At 43.2% G+C, this 10,571-nt stretch overlaps 1 protein-coding gene across 2 annotated transcripts in view; it reads right to left on the minus strand.

The window, feature by feature from the left end:
- Positions 1-7,262, minus strand: part of LOC101994812 (solute carrier organic anion transporter family member 1A5) — a 95,127-nt gene extending 87,865 nt beyond the window's left edge. For both annotated transcript variants that reach the window (XM_013352811.2, XM_005364565.2), the window contains exon 1: positions 7,098-7,262. The gene's annotated coding sequence lies outside the window, so the exon portion shown is untranslated. The remainder of the gene's footprint in view (positions 1-7,097) is intronic.
- Positions 7,263-10,571: the final 3,309 nt, after the last annotated feature.

Raw genomic sequence — 10,571 nt, forward strand, 5'->3', positions numbered from 1 at the left:
TCTGGTGCCCTCTTCTGGCCTGCAGGCATACACGCAGACAGAGTCTTGTATACATAATACATAATAAATAAATAAATATTAAAAAAATGTTTAAAAAAAACCACCTGGTAACTACATGCTAAGCCAAGCATCCTGTTGTCTGGCCTTTGAGGACCAAAGCATCCAGTAGCCGCACCTTTGGTCAAACTCCCTGTTGTTCATCCTTGAGGAACGAGAACAGGTCTGAACTCTCTGACCTTTAGTCAAGATGGATTGGATCCAAAACTGTGAGCCTTCACGGCTCTACACACGGCAGAAAACGTGTGTTGATTCTTATATCAGGGCAGGTTCTTAAAATCCATTCTCTACTGGACATGATGGTTCACACCTACTACCCCAACACTCGGGAGGTTGAGGCAGGAGGATTGTTTAATCGGGCCTGCTTGTGCTTTCCAGAAAGACCTGCCTCAAAACAAAACCAAAAGAGGGAGTGGTGTGGAGGGATGAGGAGTAATTTCTGACACATAGAAGAACTTTAAAATCCAAGAGTCTCTAAAACAAACATCCCTTTAGCAGGAGAAATTCTAACCAAGTAGTAACTGAAGTTAGTTAACAGGTAGCTAAGAGCTATAAAAAGATGGATAGGCACAAGGTACAGGATAAATGATGAAGGAAGGCTCCAAGTGAGCTGAAAGATCAAGGAGAAAGTACTAGAAAAGGCGCCAAGGAGTCCTGGCCACTTCCCAATGTCTCTGTGCAGCTCTGGGCTCTGCACACCTTCACAGCCATTTTGTTCCACATAAGCAGGCGGGACACAGACTGACAGCCTCTCTTCCACTTTGCAACTGAAGATCCTGAAATTCTACCCTTGGGGTTAGATGGTCTGTCAGGAGGAGACAGGAAAAAGGCAATAGAAGCCAATTCACTTCTCTGAGGCTCCCTCAACAAGGTCAGAGTCTTGGGCTGTGCTTAGGAGCGCCTAACCCCTTTCCAGAACGGTTCCTAGAGAATTAAATACTGAGGGGTGAGGTGGCTATGAAACGGGGCCAGCCCTTGGAGTATGAAAAGATCCCAAGTCTGGCTCTAGAGCTTTATTTGATATTGAGTTTAGTATTTACACAGAATTTTCTACCTAAGTGTATTCAGCTTTCCAAGTATTAAAGCAAACAGCAGGTTTTCTATTAAGATGGTAAAGAGCCAAAAGTCAGATACCAATAAGGCATTAAAAGTAATAATAGTCCGGCCCCTGGCATGCTGAGCAAATGGCATGCTGAGAGGTGCGGGCTTTGAGAACAAAGCAAGGCTCTCTCAGCATCCTGGGCATGTTTTCAAGCCTTGTGTACATTCCTAGCATTCTTTGGCTTCAGTTTCTTCCTTTGTACGTGAAATAGTGATGCACACATACATGTAAAGAAATGAGAAGACAGGACACAGTGAAGCAGAGGCCTTCAGTAAATACCAACACTTGACAGGATGACAGCACATTTTTGCACTCTGGAAAATTGTGGAATTGTTCAAATCATGGGATATTAAAGAAAAAAATCAATCAACAGTTTTCACGCTTGGTCCCTGCCTATTTCCAAGTCTTTGGAGCAAAGCAGTAAGAAATAAAGAACACTCATAGGTCAAGATGTTTGGGAGATTCTCATAGTTACATGTGGTAAAATGCTGCAGGCCTAGGTTCTGGAATATATCTGGATGAGAAGCAACCTCGCTATACCTCACAACTGTAAGCATACACTGCAGTTCAATGGCTACACAGGGTGGCTATTTTTAGACACAACGTGTTCAGCTTCCTTAACATCTGAGACTGCCCTTACCTCCCTTTCAGGTTCTCCTTTGGGTACTTTAGCTACAGGGGCTGAATCATCCAAGATGGATAATAACTGTGTTACCTCCCACAAAGGGCTTGGTCACGGTAATCAGTAACCTGAAATAAATCATTTTTTTCTATCTATGAAACCTGAAGATAACAGGATATAAAGTTGACTCATTTCAAAATTTGTCCTCATCATTCTGATCATGCTGTGCTTTTCTTATTGTAGATGTAGCGTCAGAAAAGCTTTGTGGCCTTTTCTCTTTTTTGTGATCACCCATAAAAAAAGATTTTTTTTTCTAATGTTTTTTTTTCTGAACATATTAGGAACTATCCATCTTTAAAAACAAACTCACAGGTAGGTGAGACTGGCTGCCTAGCTAGCCCCAGGACGCGCACGGCCGCACCTCTCCACCATGACAAAGCCATGCTACCACTCCTGGCTCTTTTCTACATGGACTCTGAGGACCAGACTCAGGTCCTCCTGCTGCAAGGTGAGCACATTGCCAGCTGGGCTGCTTCATGTGGAAATGTCAAAAGATAGCCTTGACCTTCTCTCTCCAACGTGAGTATTGGGTCACTTCTACTCCTGATTCTCAAACCAGCCTTGATATTTTCTATTGATTTCCAAAGGACAAAGAAGACATAGTGGAGAGAGATGGCTCAGTGGTTAAGAGCACTGACTACTCTTGCAGAGGATCTGGGTTCAGTTCCCAGTACCCACAAAGAGGCTTACTACCGTCTTAATTTCTGTGAACAGAACGACTGCATCAACTCATGGTTACAACTTTCACGGGAGGGTTTGGTGAAACAGACATATCCTCCCTGCCTTCCCTGGCTGGGGCCAATGTTTAAATATGGCTCTTTCTGTTTATGGTAGCATTAGTGGGAGCTGTGAAGATCCCAGCCCTCCTTCTTCACCTGCAGGGTGAATGCATCTTCTCTGGTTGATTCAGGCCGGGAGCCACATGACTTCGGGGGACAAGGCCTGAGAATAGCAGTAACAAGTTCTCTTTTTGGCAAGGCCTGGGAGAATTTAACCCATTTTTGGCGATGCCAATGAATAGTTCGCTGTATAATTCTGGGCATGACCCTAGGAGCGTGTGTGCTACCCGCTCTCCTTGCTTTCCTTACACAAACCATCTTCCTGGCTGCCTCTAGTTTCATTTCCTTAGAGCCATAAATGAAAGAGCTATTGCATTAGGGAAACTCTCATGATGACTCTCTTCTGTGTGAGCCAGAGGCGATGTTGTTAAAACACACAGTGAACCTGATTCAACTCCCAAAGCCTTTGATGTTTGATGTGCAACCATAAATTCAGGATTCTCAAGAACAGGACACTGCCTTTCCAACACAACTGTGACAAGCCTGGAAGAAGTCACAGTAGTTCATGACATTACAAGTCTGTATAACTGTTTTGGAGAGAACAATTTTAACCACAAGAGTCTAGGAGAAATGCTAATCATAGATGATATCAAGAGTTAATGGGAATAGCCTAGGAACAGGGAATGATGAAACAGAATCCTAGAAACCCACAATGCCCTCATTTCTATCGCTGTGCCAAAGCTGTAGGACTCAACACTCCTTCTCTTCCTGCAGAAAGGAAGGGGACATGAGCACAAGAGATGAGCAATGTCAACTGTTAGCAAAAGGCTTTTATGTTATGTAGTTTGCAGGATGGTAGGAGAACACCTGGTATATCTATCATAGGAGATAAGAGTAGAATAGAATGAAGAATGGATTAATTCAGCCTTGGCTGATGAGTTGAATATAAGAACTCAGATTTGACCTTTATAGGCAAAATTCTCTTTTACTTTACACGCTGCTGTAACGGTAAATGCTGCCAGCCAGGCGCACTGTTCTACCTGTAGGTGTGCCTAGTCAGAAAACATCCTTTGTTGCTTGGTGTACTGCTAATGCTTCTAGTATTAAAACTATGAACCAAGGAGGTAATGGTTACTGGTGGGAAAGTTGGGGGACAGAAGGAGAGTGAGATAAGGGAACAAACTGGCAATTATTGTAACCATTATTAGAAACTTAAGGAAACAAGTATGGCTGGGAAACCGTGCATGCAAACTGTTGAAACTGTGTTAATAAAAATGACTCTGGGTATCCGGGCCACTCATTTGAAACACGTGGTCAGTTTTCTTTGTTTCGCAGACTTCACACATCTATCCCAGGTCATGAGACCTGTTAGGAGCAAGGCTCCAGCAGCTCCACACCACTCCTCCTGCAGGTGTAGATTGTTTGCTCTTGAGGTTTCTTCACTGTACCATAAAATTCATCTCTTGCCTAAGATAGCCCCAAACTCCTACCAGTCATCCTTCTGGTCCCAACTGGAAGAGGGAACCTTTCAAAATATAGACTGTGTTCATGAAGCTGGACAGATGGCTCAGCAGTTAATAGCCCTGGCTGCTCTTACAGAGGACCAGGTTTGATCACTTGCACCCACATGGCAGCTCACAACTATGTGTACCTCCAGTTGTAAAGGATCCAACATCCTCTTCTGACCTCTACGTACACACATGTGGTACAGAGACATGCTTGAGGACAAAACACCCATTCACATAAAATAAGATAAATAAATAAATAAAATCTTAAAACTAAGTATTCATTTCACCTGATGGCTGCATCATACCCATTTTTAAATATGGCATTCTTTGTAACCCTGGAAGGCCTCCAATTCACTAGCTGAGGATGACTTTGAACTTCTTTAATTAAGATTTTGATTATTTTTGTTTTATGCATGTGAGTTTTGCCTGCATGCATGTCTGAACAGCATATGCATGCAGTATTCTTCGAGGCCAGAAGAGAGCATTAGATCCGCTGAACTGGAGTTAGAGATGATCGTGAGTCACCATATACTACTGGCAACCAAACCCTGTCTTCTGAAAAAGTGTCTATGGAAAAGTCAGTGCTCTTAACTGCTGAGTCATCTCTCTAGCTCTGACCTTAACCATCTGATCTTCCTGCCTCCTCCTCTTGAGTGCCAAGAGGACAGGTGTGCACCACCACCCGATTTTATGCTGTGCTGGGGTTCAAATTCAGGGCTCCCTGCATGTTAGGCAATCATTCTAGCAACTGAGATAGTGTCCAGACCCAAACTTTGGATTGGATTCCTTAAACCCAAGTCTGACACCAGTCGCCAGTGTCGTCCAAACTGCAGAAGACACAGATAAGAATTTAGAGTAAGCTTCATAAAGTCCTGCTTACTGGGCTTGAGTTCAGGAGAAGGAACACTGCCACTGCCTCATGGAGCAAAGAGCACAAAACAGTTCAATTCTCATTAAAAATTTCCATCTCTTTGAACACAGGGATCTTTCAAATTTCATTCATTCATTCATGGGTATATGTTGCTAGGTAAAGGTCCAAAGACAACTCGCAGGAATCAGTTTTTTCCTTATACCATGTAGGTCCCAGGGTTTGAACTCAAATCCTCAAGTTGGAAGCAAAATTTCATTTCCAGTGAGCCATTTTGCCAGCCCCAGAAATCCCATTTTGTCTATTAACTTTGCAAGCTCAGTGATAGTCTAAAAACCTGTGTCTAACTAAGATATGTGAATATTTAGGACCCACAACATTTCCCACATGGATATTACTAAGTCTAAGGAAAGTCTTTCCAATTTCCTTCTGACAAAACCAATCTGAAGTATGCCACAGTTTAGACAGCATGTTTGTCTGTCTTTCCAGCCTCCTCCTGTGTAATTTCTTCTCCCACATTTCAGATGAAAGGCTTATCTCTCACCTTCTTCAATGTTCATTCTTTCCTTCCCCATTATCAAAGAATTCACTCTGCTTCTTCCCCAGGGAACATCCCATGCGGCCAGGCTTCCTGTAAGTGTCCTATGTAGTGGGAGCCAAATACCTTTGCTTTGTACTTAATTTTCCTACCGGGGATTACATTGCATTCTTAAAAACATAATACCTACGTGCTTGCAGAAGGAAGGCAAATGTTCTCCAAAGCCATTGAAGTGGCAACACCCTAAACCTTAGGAAGCTGTTTCCTTTGTTTACAGTGGATACTCCTGCTCAGAGGACGATAAACTCTAATTTTTAAAACACTATCAAATCATGAAGAAAATGTCTCAATCTAGATGCAAAATTCTCCAAAAGCTTTTCAATTTGTCTTCTTTCAATCAGTGTTGAAGCATCTCAGAGACTTCCAGATTTTAAAAAAATTAGAAGTTGATTGAAGTAAATAATGAAAAATGTGGATCTACTGCACAATGATCCAATACCACACAGGCTTAAAAGCACCATAGACAGAGTAAAAATGATGTCATGGGGAAATGTCATATATGAAAAGCAAAGTTTGTGACTCTCAGGTGGGAGAAAAAACCCTGTAAGCAGGAAAGAAACACATGGGGGAATGACCCATGTGAGGGTTTACAGGGGTGACAAGGTGCTGAGGAAATGTGCCCCCAAACAACAGATGCTCCAGTTTTACACAGCAAATAAAGGAAACAAAAAGATGCCAATACCCAATGTCAGCATGTGGAGTGGCGGGGCTGTGAACTGCAGGACACCAGGCTTCTGTGATCTCACTTTGGGGGACACACCTGTTGTCACCTAAGGACAAGGATGATTTAGATATACGTCCTGACACAGAAAACTTTCCAGGGTGCAGCATTAAATGAAAATAGCAACAAAGCCTGCGTATCAAATGGTCTTAAACTCAGGAAAGAAAGAAAGCTTGTCTATGGTTACATGTAACGACATATGCTTTCATACATTCTTCATGAATACAGAAAGAAATATGAAGATAACCAGCAACCGGCTGTGCTTTTTTTTTTTTATTTCTGCTTGTTTTAACGTAGTTGACTTGCTTTCTCATTTTCAACAGAAATGCCTATGTGTGGACAGAATGGGTGGTCATAGCTCCGGGTTTTCGACTTGAAGGGTATGAAGAAAGCAAGACTTATAGGAGTTCGGAAGACTGATGTAGTGGAATGAGATAAAGGAGGGGAGGCCTTCCAGGACACTGACAAAGCAGACAGAAAACAACAGTGCTGAGATTCAGTTAGACTCTCTCCTAATCCACTAAACCACTTGTAGCTACACATTTAAAAACTCCAGGTACACCAGACTTTGTGTGGGAACAAACAAACAATCATGCTGCATTGCACAGAATAAATCCAATACTGAATATATTGCTGTTTCTGTCAGGAATTTAAAGACCAAATACTAGAAAACTCAAAGAATCTTAAGTTTATAATTTAGGATTAAATATACCTTGAGCTTTCCCAAGCAAAAAATTGCTGGATTTCACCCACAACAACCAGAGGAAATGAGCGGCTTTTACCTGAGCATTCTTCACCATTTCCATGGACAGGTGCTTCTGGTCTGTAAATGCATCAGTGCTGCTGTAAATTACCTACTGAGTGACTGATGGGAGAGAAGCCCTGCAGAGAGCAGGCAGGAGCCGCCTGCTCCTTAGAGAAGCAGAGGGGTAAATAAAGGGATCTTTGTTTACATAACTTTTAATCCTTTGTTAAAGTTTCTTTGGTTCTGAGGGTTGCATAAAACAGGTTATAATCTTGGAAACAGACTCCAAGATTAGCCACTTGGTGCCTGGGACTCCTCCTTCTTGAGCTGTGATTTCACTTAACTCCTGAGTGGCCTTGGCTCCCATTGGAATATCTTGTCAAAAGACCACAGAAAACTCCCTGCTGTTACTCCGTGTTACTGGCCCTCAGACTGCCTTTGTTTTCTTTTCTGATTAAGAAGCCTTTAATAAGCCTCCTGAACATTGATAACTGCCCACTAGATGAATAAAGACGTGCACAGAGGCATGGAGAGCTAGCCAAACCGAAAAGTATAGGTGTGACATGCCAGGTGGTTTCTGTGTCTTCATCAGCTAAAGAATTAAAGGACAGAGAAGTAAGTCAGCATGTTCCTGGGCAAGCCTTGCAGACTTCTTATACAGGAGAGGAACCCCCAAAGCAGCAAACCATCCGCTTTAATGGATTTGGGGTTTTCTTTGCATTTAGGACACCCTGCTTGGCAAGTCACCCTCTTCCCCTTTTCCTTTGTTCTAAACATGTCTCTGCACCCCTTCTCTGGCAGAGATAATGTATCTGCTTCTGGAATTGTTGATCAGCTTGGGTAAAAGTTGATCCGACCTCCTCTGTGCTTCGTGATGTGGCCAGCACAGAGAACCCCACAGCATGTGAAGAAAATGGGTTGTGTTTTAGAGTAATAGAAACTTACTGCTGGAGACAAGGGCCAACAGGAAAAGGGAGGTAATAAAAGGAAAGGAGGAAGGAAGGAAGGGAGGGAATGAGGGAGGGAGGGAGGGAGGGAGGGAGGGAGGCAGGGAGGGAGGGAGGGAGGGAATGAGGGAGGAAAGAGAAAGAAAAATTTACTACCTATTGCTGGGGGCACAAAGTAATTTAAAAAAAAAACTCAGTGGTGTTGTGCCCCCTTTCTTCCATCCTCAGAGCCCATGACCTCAGATCTGGCTTTGATCTCCAAAACCTACCTTTCCGAAGCTGATGTGTGGGCATACACACTCACAATCTCAACACTTGAGAGGGAGTCGGGTGGATCCTGGTACAGGCTGTAGAACCAGCCTCACCTACTTGATGAAAGACCCATCTCAAAAACCAAGGTGCCTGAGCAATGGCACCTAAAACCAGCCCCTGGCATCCATGAGAACATATGCCTACACTCACATGAACAGGGACAGACACACACAAAAGTATAACAAATGCATAAAATGAAAGAAATGAAGATAGTGAAGAGATGCTTGGTGTCAGGTCCCCAAAGAACCCTGAGACAAAAGCTCACTCAGTACCTTTGGATCCCCCGAGCACTTCCCAGCCCTAACTCTCCAACCCAGGCCTGAGCTTCACTTTCCTTCCCCCAGCTTCTCTGATCCCTATATAATTCAGCTGTTTTGGTTCTGTGCTCTCTTGGTCTCTTTGTTCTTGGTCTCTTAGTCCACTGGGCCCCTTTCTTCTTCCTCTTTTAGTGCCCGTCTCTCCTCTCTCTTTTCTTCCTCTCTCACTGCCCCCACCATAGCCCTGTTCCGTCTTGACCCTTCCAGATGCCTCTGGCTGTTCTCCCCCTCATATCTACAATAAGCCTTCTCCTCAACCATACCTAGGAACAGTCATGTCTTCAACCTCATTCACTTAGCAGTTAAGTGTACTTGTTGCTCTTTCAGAGGATCCAAGTTGGGTTCCCAGCAGCCACACTGGGCAGCTCACAACCTCCTGTGACTCTGCCTGCCAAGGATCTGATGCCCTCTTCTAGACTCCTTGAAAGCCGGTGGCATACCTTGACCTGAGTAAAAAAAGCATTGATAATAGGGTGAAAAGGATGTGCATTAAACAAATGCTTGGTTTCAGTGTAACTGGAGAGGCTAAGACAAGCTTACTAGCAATGAATGGAAGGACTGAGTGGATGCAGGCAGACACTCATTTCTCGGGATGCTGCTGATGTTTGTGAACACCAGGTTATCCTGAGAGCGATTAGTGAACCAGCGATCTTTCTAGCTAGGTTGGACTACAGCCTGGGTCAGTCCAAGAGATAGTCACACTCCAGGGAAATTTAGGATGAAATAACAGAAGATTGCTATCTTAAGGTGAGAAATGTGACATGTTACAGGTTGTTTAAAGGCTTGACATTCCAGCTCTAATACTGACTATTTGTCATTTGGGGCTAGCTAATTAGCCTGTGGTTTTAGTTTTTTTAAAAGATTTGTGTACTTGTATGGTGTGTGTGTGTGTGTGTGTGTGTGTGTGTGTGTGCCTGTGTAGTAAGTGTTTGTGAGCTGTGTATATGTCTGTTAATATTATGTGTGTGTGGTTGTGTGGTGTGGTATGTGTGTGTATGCATGTGTGTGTGATGTGTGTGCCTGTGGTATGTGTGTGTGCATGTGTGTGCACACGTGCATGAATGTACATGTTGGTGAGGAGGGATACAGACTTCTGCGTGTGCATGGCCAGAAGAGACCACTGGTGTCCTCCTCTGCCACTCTCCACCCATTCCTTGGAAGCAGCAGCTCTCTCTCCAACCTGGAGTTTACATTTCTAGGCTCAGTTGGAAGCCTGCAAGTCCCGGTGACCTGTCTCTGCCTGCATCAACGCTGGAACTGCAGAAATCTCGGGGACAATGGCTTCTTACGTGAGCACTGCAGTCCAAGTTTTGATCCTTGAGACTGTGCAGCAAGCATTCTCAACTACTGAGCCATTTATCCAGCCCCTATTTTTATTTTTATTTTGGGGGACAAGTTCTGGCTCTGAGATCACGATGTAGCTGAGGCTGGCATGGAATTTCCGATCTCCCTGCCTCTGCCTGCCATGTCCTAGGAATACAGATGTGTTTTGACCAGCTTCTGTTTTTCAATTTAAAGCCACCTCCATGGATTGCTGAGATAGTACATTTAACACAAATTTGCTGAGTACTTGCCTAATGCCAAATGTTTGTCTGAGTGCTAGAGATATTAACAAACAACACCATCAACGAGCCTATCTGTGGGCATTGTTTGTTCTGGCTGAAGGGAGAAAGAAAATAAATAAGAAATTAGGGAGAAGATTTTTGCTACACCTTCTTAATAAATATATTTAAAACCTGCGAGGAGTGGATATATGCACATGTTTGCACAAGGAGATAGATAGATGGTAGATAGATAGATGATAGATAGATAGATAGATAGATAGATAGATAGATAGATAGATAGATAGATAATAGATGATAGATAGATAAATAGATAGATAATAGATAGATAGATAGATAGATAGATAGATAGATAGATAGATAGATAGATAGA

Source organism: Microtus ochrogaster (genome assembly GCF_000317375.1).
Source record: "Microtus ochrogaster isolate Prairie Vole_2 chromosome 14 unlocalized genomic scaffold, MicOch1.0 chr14_random_2, whole genome shotgun sequence".
NCBI classification, from domain to species: domain Eukaryota; kingdom Metazoa; phylum Chordata; class Mammalia; order Rodentia; family Cricetidae; genus Microtus; species Microtus ochrogaster.